Below are 23,778 nucleotides of genomic sequence, written 5' to 3' on the forward strand. Positions count from 1 at the left end.
ACTCCCAGGAGTAGTCCCATTGAAGTCAATGGGAATAAATGTTCTCCAGTGTGAGTAAGGAGAGGTCACAATCTGGCCCTTAACAAATGCAGTAGGCTCAATTAAATTTGATGTTTACATCTGGCAATATCCATATTTACGGTGGTATTTCCCATGGTAGGACAGTCAATGCTAAATAACATTGCAGCATATGTAGACATATGTGAGCTAGCTTTCATCTAGCTCGAGTAATAACAGCAGTGAAGCCCTGGGGACATGGGCATTGACTGCTTGAGTAAGTACCCGGTGTCCTGGACGGGTCTCAAACTGCCGTGGCCGCACTGCCATTGTTGCTCAAGCTAGCTTTGATCTAGCTAGCTTGGGTCTGTCTACACATGCTGCAGTCATATGTCCTGATTGCAGCATGGACATCATCTTTAGCGATGCCCACAGCGTCGTTCCCTATTCCCAAAGCAAAGTGTTGATGTTAACCTTTTGCACTGATTGACAACAATTCTGCAAGAACAATTTTCATTCCAAGTGAGTTGATCAGTGTGTAATATAGGAATATGGTCCCTGCTAGTGCAACCCAGATGGTACAAGGCAAAAAGTCTTTGAGAGAGCTCAGCATATTTTGCAGTTCAACTCATGTTCGTGAATTCAATCCTCCATTAAATTACATCTGTTTCGTGCAGTGTTATTTTCCTGCTACTCTGAAGGCCGATATAACCTTTCACAGTACACAAACCTAGACAATCATACACCTCCTTTAGCACGTCATTTGCAAGAATGTTTTACCTCTTGTAGAAGAACAGAGTTTGATGTGGCTTGTTACAGTTTAAAAATATTTTCTCTCAGGTTTAATACAGAGTGCAAAACAGGGAACGGCTCTGAGTAACTTGTATTTCTTTTTGCTCTTGTAGAGTTAAATAAGAAAGAAAATTCAGTGAATTATTTATGACCCACCAGTGAATTGATATTAATGATTTCCCCTCTAGGCTCTGAGTTCCCCCGTCAGCCCTTAAAAGGCTGGATTCTGACTTGAGCAACAAGCCCCACAGTATAGTAAGAACATCCCCATTACACCACTGCAATGGCTCCTGAGACCTTGGGTCTGGGTGCATAGGAGTAAGTGGGATCTGTGCATCTGTGTGGTCCCTCCTTGTGCTTGGGCAGGGACTGGATATGGAGGAAGCATGGGAGTTGTCATACCGGTCCATCTAGTCCAGTATTCTGAGTCTAAGAAAGGTGCAAGAAACCCTGCATTTGGCAGTTATGGAATAACCTGCCCCAACGAACATTTCTTCTTAACCCCCATTAGTTAGCGGCTATGCTCTGAGGGATGAGGGTTTATATTGCTTGGAAAACTCTTGGTTATTTTTTAATACTAAGTGTTATAACTCCTGCTAGTCTTGTTATCCATGCCCCCCTGAGCCTGGGACCCCTACATGCTCCATGGTCAGTGAAGCTAAGCAGGTGGATGTGGGACATTACTCTGAAGATGGTAGAGGCCAGCAGCAAATTTCTATCTCCACGAAGAAGAGTGCACCAAGGAAGGAGTTGTTGTGACCACAATTTCTTTCCTGGGAGGCTCCTGGCATGAAGACGCTATGTGGCATCATCTACTATAGACTGTGTTCTAGGAACACCATCTAGTTCCAAATCTGCCTTTGCCTCCCTAGCCTAACCCACATCATGTACAGTGGTGAAGATTTCAGTAGAACAGCAATACTATTTCACTAGAAATACGAGACAAAGTCATCTCTGGCCCAACCCCACGCATATCAACAAAATTACATCTGGGATAAATTTGGACCAAAATTTTGCACACACACTTCCAGGGCTTGTTAATGGGATGCTGTCTTTCCAGTTCTGAAAGTGGGCCAAGCCCTGAAACCTGTCAGTTCTGCCATACAAAATATAACCCATTACAACAACAATCTTTTCCTACTTCTGCTGTGTACAGGGTACATCCTCCACATCCGTGCTCCCTCTTATTCATGGCATACAGACCAAGCCGAGCTTGGGGGAACTATGTCTGTAATAACTAATAAGAATTTGCCTCCAGATAACTGAAGGGAAAATGCAGTTGTCTACGGGATAAATGAATGTTTTCCGACAGCTGGGGCTTCAGCAACACTAACTGATAGAATTACTGCTTTAATGTGGAACTGTGTTACAACTGGATTTTTTCCAATACTGCAACACATTATTTTCAAGTATATTTTGTCCCTGAAATTTATGCAGGCTTGATCCTGCAGTCTTTTGGGATGGAAGAGCCCCAGTAACTGCCCAGGAATTGCAATGCTATATGCACGTCAGCAGTGAGATTGAGAGATCTGAGGTCAGAGAGGATGCGGACTCGGTCATACTGTGATATGAAGGACCGATGCACACTTGAGAGAAGGTGCAAGTCCCATGAAGCACATTGCAGGAATGCTAGCGCGCCATGCCAGGTCTGGTCACCATCCTTGTAACTACCGGGCAGAGCACTAGCATAGAAAAAAAAGGGAGGAAGAGGGAGAGGCATCTTACAAAGGACTAAGGGAAACACATAAAACATGTCCCATTGAATCTGTCCCAGGCTCTCCACATAGGTGAGATGATCCAAAGACATACAAGAGGGGGTGTGGGTGAAGAGGAGGACTGTAATAAAGGTGTGACACACAGGAATGCTGATAAGAGAGATGTCTTTATTTCCTGATACCAGTCACATGATATGGGTCGGGATTACATTCCTGTCACTTAACTGAGAGCTGTTAACTCTGGTGGCTACTGTTATATCTCCCTTTTTTATTTAAAAATCAAATGCAAATAAAAACTTATCGACGCAAATCAGCTCAAACTAACACAGTAAAAACTGATAACATGAGCAAACAGAGACTTCAGAATTTCAGCATGATATCTAGTCCTTGAATGCCCACAAGCAAAGAGAATAGCAGAATGTGGCTTCCTACAGGGAAGAACTCGCTCCAAAAATCACAGAGCAAAACAGCTGTGATTTGGAAAATCACTGCCAGAGCTTCTGTATCACAGATGAATATGTACTCCATTGCTGGAGACGTAAACAAAAGATGACAAATAACTCTGATCCTGGTAAAGAAATTAGGCAAGTCAAAACAACTACAAAGTTCTAAACTGAGAAACAAGGCCTTTGCCACTGGTAAGATCAAAGGGCTGGTGGAATGCGGCAAGATGGTCACTCCCTGACGAGACCAGCGTGCAGGGCTGGACTGTAACCTGGCAGCTCTCGTACAGGTCAGTGCAGAGCTGAGCTACCACAGGGGCAGGGCAGGAACCAGACCGTGGCCTTGAGAGTCACGGCCAGGTGAGATCACAGTAGCGTTAGTACTACTTACAAGGTGGGGGAGGTGTGTGTGAAGGAGTGTTCACCCCACACCATCCCGGCAAGGATTCATCTGGCCCAGGAGGGGTTGAGTAACCCAGTAGGCCACATCAGCAGGAGAATTATGTTGGCTAGGCAACCCCTGAGTGAGGCTGGAGCCTAGCTGAGCAGGAGCAGGAGGGACGGATATAAGGCCAGGAAGAGAGGACAGAAGGAGCTGCAGCATGGAAGCCTCCAGACACATTCTGGGTTTAGAGAGGGAAAGGAGGAATCCCAGAGGGAGACTATGAGCTCTGGGATCCTGACCCTGAAGAAAGGGTTTTCTCAGAAGGGTGGTGGTTGAGGAAGCTTGATGGAGATGAAGTTGGAAAAGGTTCAGGGAAATGGCAGCAAGGTTTGAGATGGTGTAGACCTTGTTGCTAATTCAACAATCGAATAGTGGGTAGCCCCCAGATTTCCCTACTAGCCACTGGGGAAGCGGTATCATATGGGCTGTGGAGTGGAAGATTGCCTGAGACAGTTCTCATGGAGAGACTTTGATACCCCAGAAAGGGAAAAGCACATAGTGACCTGGCTGGCTCTGTCAATTTGTTTATGGAGATCTCCTTAAAACATTCCTAAAACTACAATACCCACCTGCGGAGGTGAAGAAACAAATTGACAGAGCCAGACGGGTACCCAGAAGTCACCTACTACAGGACAGACCCAACAAAGAAAACAACAGAACACCACTAGCCATCACCTACAGCCCCAGCTAAAATCTCTCCAACACGTCATTAAGGATCTACAACTTATCCTAGCAGATGATCCCTCACTTGATCAAGCCATGGGAGGCAGGCCTATCCTTGCTTACAGACAGTCCCCCAACCTGACGTAAATACTCACCAGCAACCGTAAACCATACAACAAGAACACTAACCCAGGAACCTATCCCTGCAACAAACCCCGTTGCCAGCTCTGCCCGCACATCGACTCTAGTGACACCAACACAGGTCCTAACCACATCAGCCACACCATAAGGAGCTCATTCACCTGCACATCTACTAATGTAATATATGCCATCATGTGCCAGCAATGCCCCTCTGACGTATACATTGGCCAAACTGGACCGTCACTATGCAAAAGAATAAATGGACACAAATCAGACATAAAAAATGGTAACATCCATAAGCCAATCGGAGAGCACTTCAATCTCCCAGGACACTCTGTAGCTGAATTGAAAGTTGCCATACTTCTACAAAAAACTTCGAAAACTGACTTCAGCAAGAAACTGTGGAGCTGGAACTCATATACAAACATGACACAATCAGACTAGGTCTGAACAGGGACTTGGAATGGTTATCTCATTACAAGAAGTAATTGTCACTGTTCACACGTTGTCACCTTCTAATCAATGGTTGTGAATAGGCCTCATCTACTCTAACTGAATGGACTTTGTTAGCACCTGCCTTCCCCATTGTTGTTCCTTACCCTTGGATGTCTATATATACCTCCTATCTGTGATTTCCTTTTCATGCATCTGACGAAGTGGGTTGCAGCCCACGAAAGCTTATGCCAGCAGGAATTTGTTAGTCTTTAAGGTGCTTTCAGGACTCTCGTTGTTTTAACATGGTGTGGGTGTTTTTTCCCAGTTTTGCCAGACATTGTGTGACTCGATGTCAGTCTCACTGGGATGTACCTGGAAGGCGGTGAGGGCTCTTTATGTAGCTTTGATTCTTTTTCCCCTTTTCCTCTCCCTGATGTGATCCAACATTACCTCTGACCACCCCTGCGTAGTTTGTTCCCTGAGACCCCACAAACCTTCTCTGCTGGGTAGTCATCACTGAGTCTCACTCTGGCTGTTGCTTTGAGCCAGTTCAAATAGCTACATTTCCAAGCCTGTTTCCAGGTAGGTCTGCTGCTCTCTAAGCTGGCAACACATTCCATTTTTTAGTGCAATTTTCTGCTCTGAACTTTTTTGTGCAACCTGGGACAATCAGGGCCTAACTATGCAAGTTACTCAACCACCCTGAAAGAAGTTACTGGGCCGGATCCTCAGCTGCTGAAAGTCAGCAGAGTGCCACTGACATCCAAGATCACTGTGTTTTGGCAGTGAGCTCCAAGGCAGATTTTTCTTCCAGTGAGTGGCTTTTCAAATCAGCATGTTCAATATACATTTTAATAAGGAACCTACTGTGAATTGCTCCCATGCCTCCTCAGTGCTGGATATCCAGGACAATGCTTCTATTCATGATTTTTTTTTTTTATGTGCTGTTTATTAAAAGGCTGTAAAATGTTTACTGTTTATTGCTGCAAAGGGTTGGGAACATTTACATTGGAAAAGGCGCCATCCGTACTGAGCTTGTGGTGCTAGATGTTGGCCTAGGATTCAGTGTGTTTGGCCCTGTTTCTGAAAGCTATTCCTTGAGTTCACTGGGGCTCCACACAGGCACTGGGGTTTGCCCACATGGAACAGCTTTGAAAATTAGGGCTGTGAGAGAAAGAACAGTCCAGTAGTTAGGCTGCTACCCTAGAAGACCCAAGTTCCATTCCCTGTTCTGACACAGACTTCCTGTGTGACCTTGGGCAAGTCCCTTAATCTCTCTCTCTGTGTTTTGGTTCCCCATCTGTAAAATGAGGATAAGACCACAGCCCATCTCACATGGTGCTGTGAATACAGCTGGGTGACATTTTCAGACTAACCTTTTTCTGGTGAAGAATGCAGATTCAGTGACACCAAACTCTTTCATGAATTCTTGTCGGTTTCACCCACTTGTTCGTTTTGGATTGGGAGAAGAGGAGGGGAAACAAACCCCGCCCCCAACAAATCCTAAACATTCCAAAATATTAAAATTGCTTCATTTTGACATTTTCTAAATTAAACATTTTTATTTTTTTTTGTTTTAAATTATTTTTTTGTTTCATAATTTTTTTAATGTTATTTAAATATAGTTAGAACATATAAAAATGGTCCAAATAGAAACAAAACAGTTCAATTATGTCAAAATGAAACTCTTTTTGACCTGAAACATTTTTCCCCATCTTTTTGTAATTGCCAACACGCCAAAGAATCCATTATTCACCCAGTTCTAGTTGTGAAGACTAAGATGTTAAAGATTGTGAAGCACTCAAATACTACAGCAATGGGGGCCATAAGTACCTTAGATTGCCATCTGATCAATACAGGAGTACACAGATTTATACTTGCAGAGGGAGGATGGCCTAATGGTTAAAGCATAGACCTGTGTGTCAGTATACACAAGCTGCACTAACAGTTCCCCTTCATTCTTCCCGTAGAGTCTAGATGACTTGCCCAGGATCACAATTTTCAAAATCAGGTGCCTCAAAATAGGAACCTAAAATACTTTGGAAAAATCACAGAGATCTTTCCATGTATATTTTAGCATGAAACTCGCTTTCATACATATTTCCAAGAAAAAAAATAAATAAAGCCTTTCCAGGATTTTACTGAACTGTCATCGCATAGAATCTTCCCGCATGCCTCAGCAAATTACTCTCTAGATCCATCCATTTGAGCCTGATAACTTGCTGTGATGTTAGCACTAAAGCATGAGTTCCCTTAAAAGTGCTTTTGATGCTTTGAACTGTCATTTTCTGCTGCTTAACACAACTGATCCCTACACCCCACTCCACTTTGAACTAGCACATCTAACTATAATCTTTCGCCTTTTTATTGGTAACATTTTTCTTCCTTTTAATTTTGTATGTTCAGTTTTAAAGAACGTCATCTGACTTTTCTTATGTAGCTCAGTGAGGAATATTTCTGCATCCTGGGCAATTTCTGTGACATATTTATGCCTGGCTAGTTACTGTAAAAATTACAAGATGTATTATGTACTGCTGAAAAGCCAGCTGGCACCTTGCAGTTTTTAACACCGTGCCTTATTGTATAGTTAAAATAAATGTACTGGATATCAGCTTTATTACTCCTAATAGGTGGTCTAATGGCTTGATGATCAGGAGCGGTACCAGGAAGATATTAAAGGAAAAGTATCCCTTCTCAGCCCAGTCCAGCCCCAGACTGAGCAGCACCTAAAGATTCTTCAGAGCAGCTGAAATGTACAAAGCTGAACTAGGGCTGAATGAAAGCTCATGGGTCAGTTTCTGGCAGGGAGGGTTTAAGAAGTGGGTAGCAGCAACAGGAATGAGAGAGGAGGGCTCCCACTGCAGCCACTTTCCACTTCCACTTTTCATTAAAAACACTACAGCCTCCATCCTGCAAAGGCTCATGCACTTGTTTAAGGTCACACAGTGTGAGGAGTCCCGGTGGCTTTAATGCAAACCAATGGGATTGCTATTCACAGTGCAAAAAATTAAGCTTGCAGGAAAGTCTTCGACAAACTGGGGTCCTGTGACACTGGCAGGCCAGATGCCAGCTCATGCCAAGGGCCTCAAGTCTTAACTGAATGCTGACAAATACAGAGCTGGAATCAGTATGGCTCACTTGTGTGTTAGCATTGTTACCCTAGGTGTTAGAATGATAAGAATGTGTTTAGACTGTATTGAATGCTGTGAGCTGCTGCATACCTTAATCTCACTTATAACCTCTACATCCCATATTGTAAGGTAAGGTTTGAGTGGTTGTACTGTGAGGCTCTGTGACTATGTAAATCACCAACCAGGAGAGATACATTAACCAGAGTGAAGTACTGGTCTCCAACGTCCTGCCCAACAGGAAAGGTCCTTTGTCACCAGATGGATGTTGTGGGATGATAAAGAGAACAAAAGACACTTGTTGTTTTGCCACCCTCCCCCCAGAGAAGATGTGTCATGCAGGTGGATTCCTTCCATCAGCTGACCCAGCAGCTCAAAGCACAAGAGTGGAGCAGAATAAAAAAACCCTAACAAGAAGGAACTGTACTTTTATGCTGCTTGGACTCCGGGGAGCAAGGTTTTCTAGGCAGAAGTAAGAGAATCCCAGTGCTTAGCCTAGGTTAGCCCTAAAGGACATATAGAGTTTGCTTATAGAAGCTTCTGTCAGTTTTTGAAACTGACGATTGTAACTCATTTGTGCATATACATTTAGCTGTGATAACCTTGTAAATAACGTTTTTGTTTCCTTTTCCTACTTAGTAAATCTGTATATAGTTTTTTTATAGGATTGGCTACAAGTGTTGTCTTTGGTGTGAGATCTAAAGTGCAATCGACCTAGGATAAGCAGCTGGTCCTTTGGGACTGGGATCAACCTGGATATTTTTGTGATTCTCTGTGTAAGGGACCATTGACCACAAAGGTAAGTTCACTTGGATGGAGAAACAGATCTGAATACCCAAGGGGACTGGCTCTGACTCCATGTTTAGGCTGTTACAGTGCCTGACCAGTTTACATTTGATAACTGGTTGGTGAAATCTAAGTATAGCATTCTCAACCACTTTGAGATGTGTGTCACGGTTCTTAACAGTGTGTCCTGAGGTTGATGCGCATGCTCTTGAGTCATTGCAGGCAGCATTACATACCCCGAATAGGAATATTTATATGTAAGAGTTCAAATGTGGCATTTATAATGGAATGTGGGATAAGAAAGTATCTGTAGAGCTATAAACCGCAGGTTTGTTGGGATGGAGGTTGGGAGGATGGGGGCGGGCGGTCCAGGAATCCTAGGACTCTAACTAAAGAAGAAAAATTACAATTGATTTTTTTCCTTAAAATAAATATAAAGTAAAAATTGTAGAGAAAGGCAGTTTGTACCAGTTTGGAAATCTCCCTTCTGCTATGATCTTCTTCTTAGTGGAAGCATAGCTCTTGAGGTTCCTTCCAGATCTGCATTTCTATGATTCTATGATTACATAAATCCCAAAGTGGGTTTCAAAGCATTTTTTTTAAGGAAAAATGTAATGTAAACTACACATGCCCTGATCCTGTATGCACACACTTAACTTTGAATCACCCCATAGACTTCCCATGCGTCTTTGTCCAGTCCCCAGTAGAGACTGTGACAACACGGATTGTCCAAGTCTGCATTTGGACTGATTGGCTGGACTTTTCTGATGACATCACAGCTTGGAACCAACTCCCAGTTGTGCACAGCTCAGATCCCAGCAGAGAAACATATACACCCAGTCTCTTTCCTGCTACGTTCAGTGTGTGAGGAAGGCATAGGGAGGGAATGTGGAACAAAGATAAGGCACCCTGTAGGAACAGCTTGATTTTAGTCAGGCTTTTGACACAGTCCCACATGGCATTCTCATAAGCAAACGAGGGAAATATGGACTAGATGAATTTACTATTGGGTGCAAAACTGGTCGAAAGGCCATACTCAAAGAATAGTTATCCATGGTTTGCTGTCAAACTGTGATGATATCTCTTGTGGAGTCCTGCAGTGGATCTGTCCTGGGTCGGACACTAGTCAATATTTTCATTGATGATGTGGATAGTAGCATGGAGAGTATGCTTATAAAATTTGCAGATGACACCAAGCTGGAGGGGGGTTGCAAACACTTTGGAGGACTGGATTAGAATTCATAATGACCTTGACGAACTGGAGAATTGGTCTGAAATCAACAAGATTGCAGATTGCAAGCTTTGAAGAAAGACCTTCAGTTTATCAGTAAAGTTGTAAGGAACAGATTATGGCCAGAGAGGGGCTGAAAGTGGAATACCGTGAGGACACAGTAACTTCAGAATTTTGTCATCACTATGTGTGCCAACTAGAAACCACAGGTTCCTCTTAAACCAAATGATGAGCAAACCCTAGAAAGTTTAAGGTTTTGGTTTCGTGTGAGTAAGACTCCCCAGTGTTTGAAAAAGAAGGCCTTGTGGTTTAGATGTGAGAATGGCAGTTTGATCTCATCACCGCCACAGACTGCTGGGTAAATTGCTTATCCTCTCTGTGCCTCCATTTCCTAACATGTAAAATGGGGTGATGATACTTGCTAATGACAAGAGGGTGTTTTGATGGTAAATGTATTGGTGTTTGCAGAGCATGTTGAGATCTTTAGAGAGAAGGTCAAAAAATTATTAAAATTTGAACTATTGGAACCTATGAAAATTTGGGCTAGAAATGACCCAGGAACATGTTGTTACTGGTATTTCCTACTTCTAGTCAGACCAGAATTACTGCAAAACGAGCTCTCTTCCAGTGGTTTCGCAAATCCTCCTTCTAGTCCTTGCTGGAACATATAAATAGAGAAGTCCATAGCAATGCAAAGAAAAGCTGTTTGAATATATCACAATCTTAAAAGTTCAATGTGAGTTTGCAAAGTTTTGGGATTGGGAAATAGCGTGTTTCTTATGAAACCCAAACCACTCTCCCATCCCTACTGATAATCCACCCTCATTCCAGACTAACTATACCAGAAGTCATTTCTCTGTGAAACTGGATTCTGAGACATAACACTTTTGTGTTAATCTTTTCTGACCTATTTTATAAAAGAAGTTATCATAATGGTTCCTTCTAGACTTGAAATCTAAATCTAGATTTGAGAGTAACCTTTGTACTAACACAGAAAAAGATCTGGTCCCTGAACCAAGGAATTTGGGTTCAATTCAATACCCAGTGTGAGAGACTCTCAATGGAAAGATTTTCACTGACTTCAAGTGGGCCTCGGAGCAGGTTCTTGAAATAGATATTTTTTCATATAGTGTCTGTTGAATTTATATTTCAAGAGCCTGCTCCAAGGCCCACTGAAGTCACTATATACATAACAATATATATTAGACCCATATAATGCACGAACTGAAAGCACAATGGCAAAGCAATACACATCTATTTTTGCATCTGCCTTTGGTGGATTATAGCTGGAAGAAATGTTTTAAGAAGGGATATAAAAGAATGAGCGATCACATCGCTGGGTACTAATATAATTCTCAGGAGTACTATTCTAGCAGGTGGTATATCCAGGAATGATGAAAATCAGGATGAAAGTTGGAAGAAGCCTCAGGCGGGCACACGAAGAACAATTGGTTCTGTGTAGTTCAGAATGCTTCTGGATCTGGATGTAACTGCTGAGCCGAAACACCTGTTGTATCATCTCTGGTCTGAGAAGCTCGGAAAGGCTTTGACTGGTAAGGCACACAGTCTTGTAAACAACGCAGTTAAGCAATGAATATAAATTGTGAGGTGAAATGGGTTCAGAAGTTTCCCTCTACAGGCATCCCTATAAACGTGCTGCGTTGTCAATTACCAGCTTCCTTAACCGGGTTTCAGGGGATGAGCATCAGACCAAATATTAACTCATGGTGATACATCGCCACCATGTGACCATTTCAGGGAATGCAACGACATAAAGACGGTCTTGTGTGATATGCTGAAGCCATCTGAAAGCAAACAAGCTGGAAACTGCTTTTAAGATGTTTTGAGGTATTTCTTTTAAATGATCAAATGTGGCCGTTGATTATTTCATATTTGGGATTATTCATGAATCTCAGTGCAGTGGTCGCACTTAATGCTTTCCCCATTATTTGTATTGCAGTAGCACGTAGGGGCTCCAATCTTCGATCAAGTCCCCCCTTGTGCTAGACACTGTACAAACACAACCCATCTGAAACTTTGCCCCAATTCAACATGTTTGCAAATTGTATAATGGGAAATACAGGTAGAATCAAAGTGGCAGAAACATTTTTATTGTATATTGAGCACCTACATTGAATACAACATATTAGAAATGCACTTTGCAGAGGTACTAACGAACTCTCTATATGGTGCATACTAGCAGGGGACAAATGCTGGCTCCAGCAGTGTCAGTGTTGTGACACACAGGGGAGCTGCACTGCCCACGTGGGTAGTGAAGCATCAGTCACCTAAGCAGGCCCTGAGTGGGAGAGGTTCATCGTGAAGCAGATGCATAATGCTTACAAGTGACACCCACCCGTGCCCCTTCCCCAGAGCTGAGGTTTATAACCATCCAAGCAAACTTCCATATATGGCTGCCATGCCCTTAAAGGAGGCTGTCCAAGGATGCTGGGTCAGGGGGTTCCTGTCAGCCATGAAATCTCTGAAGAGGCCATGTAGGTTGAAGAGCTATGTCAAAGTGGACAGCTCTGGCAGATGATGGGAGGACAGGAGTAGGTACATTAATGATAGATAGATAGATAGATAGATAGAAAGTCAGCCATGGGACAGATCCCCATTTCCTGGAGAGTGGGGAAAAAAGAAAGAATCCTCTCCCCCGCATCCACATTTCAGTGATCCCTGCAATCACCACTAACACAAGGTAAGAGGTTTTGGCAGGAGGGATTTCCCAAAAAGTTAGACTGCCTGGTCCCACCTTTTTGCCTCTTGCTAGACGCTGCAGCTCTTGTGATGGAGTAATTCCCATTGCCCTCTTTATAGGGAAGGACAGGATTCAGGGGTTCCCTCCTCTTCCTACCCACTAAGGAGCTCTGTGCCTACTGCCTATAGAATAGGGGCCTTTCAACCATACTTACCTATTTTCTCAGGGTTGAGTGGCCCAGCCTGCAGCCAGTTTACATGGCTGTCTAAGACATGCCATGTACACAGTGGCCCAAAGATTTAGCCCCCAGGAGCTAACTAAAATGGCTAGTTATATTCCGGTGAAACCTGGGTGTTCAGGAAATATCTGATTAATGGTGTAACTGACCACACACATTGCACAGAGATGGATGTTCTCTCCCTGCACACTGCTTGCATTCTCTGACGACAGAGCACTTCTGCTCACATACACCCACCACTGCATGTCCATGTTTACCTGCAGGCTTTTGAATATTTAATACAAAGCAGCCAATTCAAATTAAACTGGGGCAAACATGACATGATTCCTGGTATGGAAGAGCTGAAGGATAGCAGTAGCACAACTATGCAGAGCACACAAGGTATGGTATCTTGATGATCAGAATGATTTTTGTTTACAGCAGCCTCAACAAAGCCTGGATCATAAAGTGAAACAGAAGTCACAAAGTTGGACCGAGTTCTTATTAATCAAGCCGGGAACCACGCCACTGGTTGAAACAGGGTTATTTCAACTGGCGTTGCCAAGTTTGCAAAGACAATGACAACATTGGCATTAAGGCATATTCATCCCAACACTTTGGTTAAAAACATCCGCACCATTAGAGGGCACCAAATCACTTTGAAATGTCTTTTCCCTTCCAGTGTTTCTTAACCTGGGGTTTTAGAGGGGTCGCAAGTGCAGAGCTGGTATTGGGGGTGGCAAGAAAGGCAATTGCCTGGAGCCACAGGGGCGCCATGAAACTAAGTTACATGCCTCAGCCCCGTGGGGGTGGGACTCAGGCTTCAGGGGTACAGTAGTTTGGAAAGGTTAAGAACCACTGTTTAGACATTAGCATGATATCCAGTCATTGCACAGAGCTGTGCTCTGAAGCTTGAACATTCTGCGGTTGGGCCAAAGGCCACAGGTCCCCAACTAATGTTCGTTACTGCTCAGTAAGAGGTAATGCTCAGTGCAAGATGTGCAGCTCCAGTACTTGCCAATATCGACACAAGAAAAATCTCATTCCCGTCCCTTTATCTCCTCCCAAGCGTCTAGCCATTGGGGTATCATGCAGGGTATACTCCAAATAACTGCAATATATTTGTGAGATCCATGGGCATGGCACTAGAAGGCCATCAGTTAAAAGATAAGCAGATTGAAAGAAGAAAGTAGAGTCAATTCAAGTGTATTGTACATTCTTTTACTGTGTACTATTTTTGTCATCACCTTTCTCAGTTACTAAACCAAATCTATTTCTTCTATTTCTGTCTAATCTTTCCTTCTACAATAGTTTATATATTTGCAGTTTTCTGTGGTATGCTTTTTTCTCTGGTGTGTTTTCTGTTTACATGGGTTTGTCTTTATCCAGCATGTGCTTTCTGGTCTGGTTCTATTTATATGTTAAATATGGACATATTGCGGTTGCTTGTCCATTAGTTGCTTATTGTCCATTAGTATATGTTTTGGGCGCCAATTCATGCATGAAGGGACAATGAGGTGCTACGATCCTTGTGGAAATGATACAGGGTCAAGTCCTTATCTCATTTACAGTGGTGGGAATCTGGAGTAACTTCCTTGACGTTAATAGAATTATTATGGGCTTGATTCTCCTCTTTCTTACTTCATTTTTACCTCAGTTTAGTTCTGTTGGCTTAAGTAGAGTTACTCCTAATTTGCATCAGTGTTAGAGGAGAAACAGATCCTTTAACTTTATACTGAGTGCACAATCTGGCCTCTGAACTTCCAGTTAAGAAGAGTGGTGTGTTTTATCACATAATTGAATTACACCATCTGTAAGTTATGCTATCTGATGCAGAGGTTCTCTGTAACTCCTTAAATTTTTTAAAAAGAATTATTTCTAAAACATTTCTGACTGCTGTGAGAATCAAAGTAGGAGGCTGGCAGTAACAGTCTTTGAAAGGGTAACTCATCACTAACTTCACAGGATAATCCACCCCTGTCATCCTAGCTATTATATGCCACACAGCAGTACAAATGTCTTTAAAATGGGAGCGAAAGAGAAATGCTGCATAAGGGACCCTCTGAGCAAAACCAAGTGAATTCCAGCTGAAACTACAGTGCTGAAAAATACCTGAGTAAAAGACCAGCCTTCCCCCCAAAGCTGCAACTAAAACCAATGCAGATTCAGAAATAAGGATGCCCACCAGGATCGAAGTACCAGATGAGATGGTGATGTGTGTGATCTACATAAACAGATACATGGATGGAGGGAGGGGTACTCTGGTGGGACGCAACTGGATAATCTTGATTTTTCATGGGATTTTCTTTGCCTTTAAATTAGAAAACAGACTCCTTAAGTCTTTGAATCAACAGATCTTGGTCTCAAATCTGGTACCTTCTCTTCCATTCCCCTCCCCACTCAGATTCCAAACTGATTTCAGTGGGATATCAGTTCCTCAGGAAATCAGGCCAACTCTTCAGGGGCCTAGCATTAGGCTCCTAGATATGAAAAAAAAATTGCCTAGCAGACTTACTCAAGGTCATATAGCAAGTAGAGTTGGGATTAGAACAAAGGAATTCCTGAGTCCCAATCCAATAAGCCCTACAGTAAAAGGTATTAAATGAGTTACTCCTAAGGCCATTCAAAGGTGAAAAGGTGACCTATCTGTATTCTTCTTTTGTGGTAAGCAGTGCTCGGTTATGGGTACATCTTGTACCTTTTCCAAAAGCAAACAAAGCTGTACAAGTGACTACTTGTCTAACTCGTATAGCTGACTAAATTCAGTGTCTCAGCGTTTTTAACCTTCTGATGTCTGTTCCACTCCCAACTAGCCACACAGGCTGTGGTAAACAACATGATGTCCACTTTCCCATAGAGGAATGATGTCTATCAGCAAGAATCTTCAGATATTCCTTTCAGAGAGTCAGCAGGGTGAACTATAGTTCCCTGCACCTCTGGCTCACTTGTTTCTATTAGGATGAAGCTTGTTCTAATTGCAAGGATTCTATTTTGAGGGAAAAAGTGCCCTGAATAGAATAGCAGAAATGAACTTAAACTGGAAGCTTATATCCCAAAACTTCTGGAATCTTTTGGGGTGGGAAGGGACATCAGATCTGTTGATGCAAAATTGAAAAGGGGTTTGGCTTTCTTGTTCCAGGTCAGGTGCAGAGAAAATCTCACAAAAATAGCTGATCCCAATAGATTGCCACTATTTCAGGCTGAAATCTTAGAAGAGCATGTAAGAGTTTGGAATTCTATAGTATAAATCAGAACCTACGCTTTGGTGTGGCATTGAGCCCAAACCCATCCTAAATCTTATCTAGATCGAGGTCTGAAGACCTTTTTTACAACAGAAAATAATGGATACTTCAAAGAATGGTGTGAATCAATAATGTACCTAGTTCTGCTATAATGTTCCATGCAAGGGAGATTTTCTTCCCAGTCCCAGCTGCTGAGCGGATTGTGCCCCAAAGCTCCATAAGGAACAGAGAAATAGAATCCAAGCATCCTACTCATTTTTCTCATTTTTCAATGCATTCACAGCAATCTAGGACTCTGTAATTCCATGCTACACCAGAACATCCCTTCTAGGCAAAGTCATGTGCACAGTCACACACATGGGTTTCTGTAATCTGATTCTTCCATTCCAGACCCTTTGTATTGTTTAGCAACCCAGGGAACAAGTCTCCGTAGCGGGACTGATGCAATTACAATCCCAGTTGCATTTAAAGGGCAAAGTTGTCATTCTGGATGTGGCACTGCTTATAATGTTTTAACCCTAGTTTAAAATTAAAGTGCACCTGTTTGTTTGTTTGTTTTTAAGGCACTTAATGCAACCCCGTCTGGCAATTTGTCATTCCCAACACTCAGTAAAAGGAGAGATGAAAATGTTAAGCTTGAATTCCAACACTTTCCCTCTTGTGTTTAATGGGACCCAAGAGTCGGAGGCCAAAATTTCATAGATGCACAAGAATTGCCTTAACACATCAGACCAATGGCCCATCTAGGCTGATGGCCTGTCACCAGCAGCAGTCAGTAGCAGGGGCACCCCCCAGAAAGTTTTCACATAGTACCCACAACCGAACCATTGTCGCTACAGGGGTCACAGTATCACTTGGGTTTGGCCAAGCAGCCCATCCATCAACAGGCCGCAGGGCCAAATCTGAGTGGCACTGAGACCCCATGTGCCAGGTCTGACGCCACTCAGGTTGGGAGCCTTCTCAAATGAGTGGCCCAGGGCAAACTGCCCCTTTTGCCCCCTTCCCCAGTCCATGGGGGGAAACATAATGTGCGTACAACTGTAGGTGCTACTGCGGAGAGCTGCATAACAGATGATCATGCAATAATATGCAAATGGCAGAAGGTCGTTCTTAAAGATACTGAGTTAGTGGTCAGCTTATGTCCTGAAAGCTGAGAGTTAATATTCCTAAATCAGTTTTACCCTCGCTCTTATAACCCTAGATATTATTCTTATTATTCATATCTATGGCTAAACCTTTTCTGAATCCTCCTCAGAGTGAAGAGATATCACTGGACCCAAGAATTGAATTCCGCAGTATAACTGGGGGTTGTGTAAAAGGCTGTTTCCCTTATGTCAGTTTTGAACTTTTGCTTTTTGAGTTGTGTCCCCTTGTTCATGTATTATGAGAAAGGGTGACTACAATGCCTGATTTTAACCTTCTCTCCTCCATTCATCATTTTGCATATCTTTATCATGTCCCCTCTGACATATCGCTGCACAGTCTCTCCCTGGAATTTGAAGTGTTTCCATCCCTGGCATGGTCCCATACAGATTATATGAATATCCCCCAGTGGCAATGCTCTGATGCTGAGACAGCATCTCAGTTCCTCCCTTCCCACCAAAGTCTACTACAAATGTATCAAAGGGTTATGAAAGCTATTTTCTTTTCTCCTCACATTAGGGAATATATTGTTTAGTATCAATATCACTTTCTGGCTGGTAGTCAGTGCGGGCAATGTTTTCTTTACCTCTTAGCCATGTATTTACCTTCCCTGTCCCCCTCTAGCTGACCTCTTGATGCACCACAAGAACGGTCATGATGTTGTAATGTCACTAGACGAGTTGCTTCTTGTTACTGTATCAGTGGCTGGTGGGGCCATGGGAAGCAGCTGAGAAGTCTATTGCTTCAGATCCTTGAGATGTTTTCCTTCCATCATCAAAATAACCTTGGAGCTCAAAGCCAGATTCCAGAAACTGACTCTGCAGCAGATGAACTTGTCTCTAGTGAGAGGAAGGAATTTGTTGCTGCCTAATGAGCACCTACTTTGCAAGTTGCAGCTCATTTTTCAGGGGTGGCCTGTGCTGACCCTTTGGCATTCTTCCTCCATCAATTATGCACACCCAGGTGCAATTGTTTCCTTCCTTCAAGCTTTCTGCCTAAACCAGGAAAGTGACTGTGTGACAGCATGGATTTTTAACATGGCTGTGTTACCCCAAGGTTAGGTTCTGCCTCTGGATGGAACCAAACCATGTTATTTCCACGGTTAGAAAACAAAAACATGCCTTAGGCTTGACGGAGACTAGTACATTATAGAAAACAGGATCACATATTACAAATACATGAGTGGTCCCCAACTCTGTGGAACAACAGAGCTTAAACATGGTCAGTTTCATAGTATAGACGGGCTGTAAGTGTCCTTGTGGCTACTTTATGAGCAGTTGTTGCTGTAACAGTCGCACCACATTTATCACTGAATATTCAACTACCTGGAGTGCGTGCAGAGTAGATATGCAGGGAGAGTACAGAATCCTCCATGAAAGAATAAAGGAGAAATGGCAACTTTTTGTTTTAATTGTTCTCCAGTAAGAGGCAGAAAGTGCTCCTGGTGGCTGAATAAACCAAGATGGCTTTCTTGGTTCTGACAGGATGTTGAGGGAACTAGCTTCACTCATAGGCCACACATAATTCGTCACTGTGTACACCAGAGAGTGGCAAAACGTACCAGCCTAGCGGCCACTCTGCCGCCTTCTCCCTGTACTACAGATCTCATGGAGGTCTCTTTGTGGAATCAGGATTCTGCTGTTCTGAGGGATAGAGCCAGAGGGAAGATGCTGGACATAGTATATTCCCCTCAGGTGTGAGTGGATTGCCAAAGGGAACACACGACTGCTTAAACTGGTAAGAACTGGCTGCAACCCCCTCCCCTGCAAAGAATTTAGGGGGCCAGCTGTCATAGACACATGTGGAGAGTAGACTCTAAGCCGGTGTTCCTGCATCCCAAGATTCTTGTAGATAGCAAAGAATAGCCATGCACCAGAGGTGGTCGCGTCTCAACAGAAGGTTAAGTGATCCACATACCTCTGTCTTTAAGGGCCTTCGGGCTGAAAGGTGCTTAAATAAATGCCAGTTATTATTTTCATCGTTCTGTCACTGCAGGATGGAAGTCTGTTATATATTCAGTTCCAGTGCATTTATTCCCATCTGCTTGGGGGAGGGCTTGAAGGCTTTTGGAGAATGAAACAATAAAACCAAAGTCTCACTTGACTAGATCAAAGTTCTTTTTTTTCTCTAGAAAAAAGTTATTTTGCCACAGAACCTGCACATGCTCTCAAATCAATTAATTTAATTAATGTATGTCACTTAATTAGTGTAGACTTGAGTGGCTGGCCATCTAGGTACCAAAGCCAAGACACTGACAGATGGCGTCCCTACTTTTGCATTGGAAACAGATGCTGATGCTGACGAAGAATTTATTAGTGGTACATAGATGTAGAAAAAGATTTGTACACTGTAGGGTGTCCCCTGTAGGGGGTGGCGCTGAGGGCTCTCCCTCTGTGTCAATCTCTGAGAGAGGCCACACCTCCCGGCTACGTACACCCATATATTCATACCACCAGGAAGTTACTAAGGATACTAAAGGCTGCAGTTCCATAACAGCCTGATCCAACGTGCAATGAAGTTGGTGGGAAAACTCTCCTTGGACTTCCCCGGATTTGGATCAGAATCCTAACTGCTTTTCCTGCATTTCTGAATCTCTCTGCCTTTTCCATTTCCAGTTTGCCTAGCCTAGAAGCAGATGTGTTGAAATGTCATGAGAAAACCAACTCTTGTAATTTTGGCACTTGCTTGAGAGAGGAATTAACAGGAATTTGAAGAGGGGACTAAGCCTTTTCTCATGAGATGCCCATCTAAATTTAAACATCCAAAATTATATGTGCTCCTGAACTAAACCACCCAGCACAATGCTCCTCCCAGACCTGGTGGGGTGTTGTTACCATGCTCATTTGCACTGCAAAAATGTGTGTAAGTGCATTGTACTATTAACTTTGTTTTCTGTGCACATAGAAGTAGGTGGAGCATGGAATTTGTTGTAGAAGACACTGGGTCTTTAATACTATTGTGCTCCTTCATTTGGAGTTGTAAATTTGTTAGTATATGGAGAACAGTTTTCGAATAATTTCATTTTTGTCCCTGCGTCTCTTGATTGGTATCTTTTTAGAGGCAATACTGGCACCAGAATTCCCAACTTACCTATAGACCTCCAAACATAGCCATCTCCAGGATACCTGCAATTCTGAGGCCCATCTCTAACAGCATATTTTTAATTAAAATGATTTTAACTAACTGGCCTGTGTATGTGATTCGCTGCCCTGTAGTGGATGGCCTTGGAACTGCTGAATGATATGTCATAGGCTCTGTACTGCAAACTGACAAGGCTGTCCTTTAGCTCAAGTGGCCTGCACTTTCGAACGAGAGGAATGCAAGTTCGGTTCCCACTGACACCATGACATTCTTCATGGCCATGGTGCATAACATATTCTCAATATGAAATCCTAAGTGACCACAAATTTGATACGCTATTTTTTCCCATGGAAAGTGCCGTCCATATTAATACTTCAGTCTCAAAGGCTCCGCTGTCATATTGTGAAAAATGTGTAGGTACAAAAGCGCCTGCTGGGAACTGTGTGTCTGCTGGGAACTTAGACTAACTAATCAAATGCCTGGGGGAGTGCGGGGGGGCTCATGTGTGGCTGCACTGTATAATATAATCAGAACTTCACAGGGGGAGCAGAGAGGTTCTCTGAAATCCTAACTGACATGTACAGCAGCTGCACTGTACTTTGTCCCTCATTTTTTCACTATTTTAATGAATGTTTTACGTTATCTTTTCTTGCCATCCAATTGTCCCAGCTCTTGTTACCAAACACAAGGGCCGCCTTTCACAACCTATATCGCTTTGTACACTGACTTAATACATTTCTAATTCTGGAAATTGCAAGGTGCACGTATGCTTCACTGTAACTCCGAGGCAACTAAGCCCTCGTGGAGTTTGTAACTTTACTGTGTTTCATTCCACAAAGGAAACTCTATTCCCAAGAGAAGCCGTAAGCTTCGGCCACCCCTAGTGCTGATAACAATCCAGGACTTTCATCACATTTTTTGACCCATTCTTAGCTTTCAGTAATAACAACAGCTGCTGAAAGCTATATAATTTTAGTTGTGTTTCTTTACCTTCCTCTAGCAATCATCCTTGTGAGAAGCCAAGAGATTAAATAGCTGGGGGGGAGAGGGAGTGGTAAGTCAGTCCTCAACAGCTGTTGCCTCCAGCATTAATGATTGTCAGTGACTTCATTGAAAACCTATGAGTGATCTTTCATCATGTTCACAAGTGGAGAAAAGCATAGACTGGGAAACCTTCTCCCCAGTGTGTCACAAAATGTACACAGATGATGAATGGAGACATTTCACAAAATTACCATTTTTAAAAATCTTCTATGTAAAGGTAGAACTAAAAAGGAGGAATATGAGTTATGCTTTGGCAACCAAATATCTCACCTTCAATAACTGTAGTTTTCAGATACATAAACAAGTCTTCAGAATGGGAGAGTCTGAATAAGAGGTTAGTGGATTCTTGTCACGTCTCCTTAACATCAATAGATCATTCTTGCTCTTTTATCTTTAGCAACTTTTCTTCCAATCTTGTGATCCAACCTGAATGACTTCAGAAGAGCTACTCTTGTGAATTAAGTTTGGACCCAGAGTTACTAGTGTTCGGTGAATCGGAAGAAGATTGATTCAATCCGGATAATCATTCAAAACTTGAATTTAGCCAAACCTGTTTGAACATTAGGCTGATGATATCATAAGGAAAGAGGGCTGTTGTCTGTAGTGTTTGTTTTGGGTTTGGGTTTGTTTTTACCTCCCAGTTTCCTCCATATTGGAAATACTTCATCAATAGCTTGTCACACATTATTTTGGAACTAAAATTAAAACACCTCCAAAAATTACCTAAATCATTAAGCTCTGAGTATTTTAAATGTATTGGTATTTAATTTCTTCAGTAATGTACTCCTAATACCTCATAGCATATATTTAAATACAAAACAATATTTTCTCTTCAGTAAAGCAAATTAAAACCCAATAGAGACATATAATTAAAGTAATAAACACAATAACATATTTACAAAATATCTATATATCAAACAAGTTCAAATATGGGTCCCATAAGTAGTATATGGAGATAAATTTTGCAGCTTCAAAACTCAGTATGACTCAGGCAACTAAGTTTCAGGGTCCTGTTGTACAAATTTAAGAATAAAGCTATTACTCACACACAAGAGAAGAAAATGCAAAATACAGGTAAAGTGGGACTGCTGGTCTATCCTTGATTCACCCCACTATGCCTGTATAGTGTAGTGCAGAGGTACTCAATAGGCAGACCACGGGCCAAATCCAGACACTAGACACTTTTGAACAGACCACAAAATCTTTTTATACTTCTCATTGTTATTATTTTTGTATTAATTTTCTCTAGAGCCTGGACCTTGACCAAGAAATTTGGATCTTAACAAAAAATAAGTGATTACCCCTGGTGTAGTGCAAACATCTTTAGCATAGCATCAGCTGGACATGTATCTTCAGCCTGAAGATCCTGAACTGGAGTGAGATGCCGATTAATTTCTGGTTTCTCCTCTCTGTTTTCCTCACTTTAGGTGAAATTCACTCCTGTGTGGAAGGATCACATACGTTCAGTGGGCCACTTGAGTAGCCCTTAAATGCCATGTAGGGCATTTCACCCCTCTAAACTCAAGTGAGAATAAGTGATCCCTAATTGTGACTTACTTAGCTAAACATTTAACTTGCTATTTACATTCCATGGATCCATTCCTGACCCCGTGGAAGGCAATAGCAAAACTTTCACTGACTTCAATGGAGCCAGGATTTCACACCATAAGTTTAATTGATGTTTAACATCACAATGTCTCTCATTTAAAATAAGTAGTTCCCTTCCCAGGGGATCGCAACTCAAATAATTAAGGATATGGGAGATAATAGTTAGCTGCTAGAGAGCTCTTTTCATCTTATTTCTCAAAGTGCTTTACAAAGCCAGGTTGCAAATCACTATCCCTCTTTTACTGCTGAGGCAATTGAGGCAGAGAGGTAAAGTGACTTTCCCAAAGTCACATAGCAGCAGTCTCTGTCTATGTATTAGCAATACAGGGAGCTGTTCATTAGATTCACACTAGCACCACAAGTTCTCTCTAAGCCCCTGATTAAGCAAGCACTTAAGCCCATGCTTAAAGTTAAGCGCTTACTTAAATGTTTTGCTGAATATGGGCCTATAACTTGTAAGCTCTTCACTATTCATGTGATGAAGTCAAGCGCTTTAATACTTTGTTCTTGGAACACACTGTTTTTCATTATAGTGGAAGAGATAGATAAACTTAAAAAAACGCTTTCGGGAGCTCTCTTTTCTTGAAGATTTTAATTTTCATATCTAACAACACCTAGCACAGAGAAATAGTCTTTGTGAAGAGAGGTGTCTTGCCTCCATAGTTCAAATGCACTTTCTACAGTGTATCAGCAGACACTGCATTTTGCTGAGTGGTTTTGTGAATGTCAAGGTGACAATGTCTTTCACCCAATTAATCCCACAACTCAAATTTTACTGTGCTCTTGCTTAAAAGACTTTAGGCCTGTAGGCCAGATTCCTTCTAGTAATTAGCCTTTAACCTTCCCAGTCCTTGCTTTTTCAATTGTCTCTGTCTCTACCTCAAATAGGAGCTTTATGCAGCTCTTGAAGCTTATCCTACAAAGTCTATGGTCTGACCTTTGGAGCTGTGTGCATTTATAAGGAAA

The sequence above is a fragment of the Emydura macquarii genome, unplaced genomic scaffold (assembly GCF_026122565.2).
Source record: "Emydura macquarii macquarii isolate MOO-44397 ecotype Brisbane River unplaced genomic scaffold, CSIRO-AGI_Emac_v2 contig_369, whole genome shotgun sequence".
NCBI lineage: Eukaryota > Metazoa > Chordata > Testudines > Chelidae > Emydura > Emydura macquarii.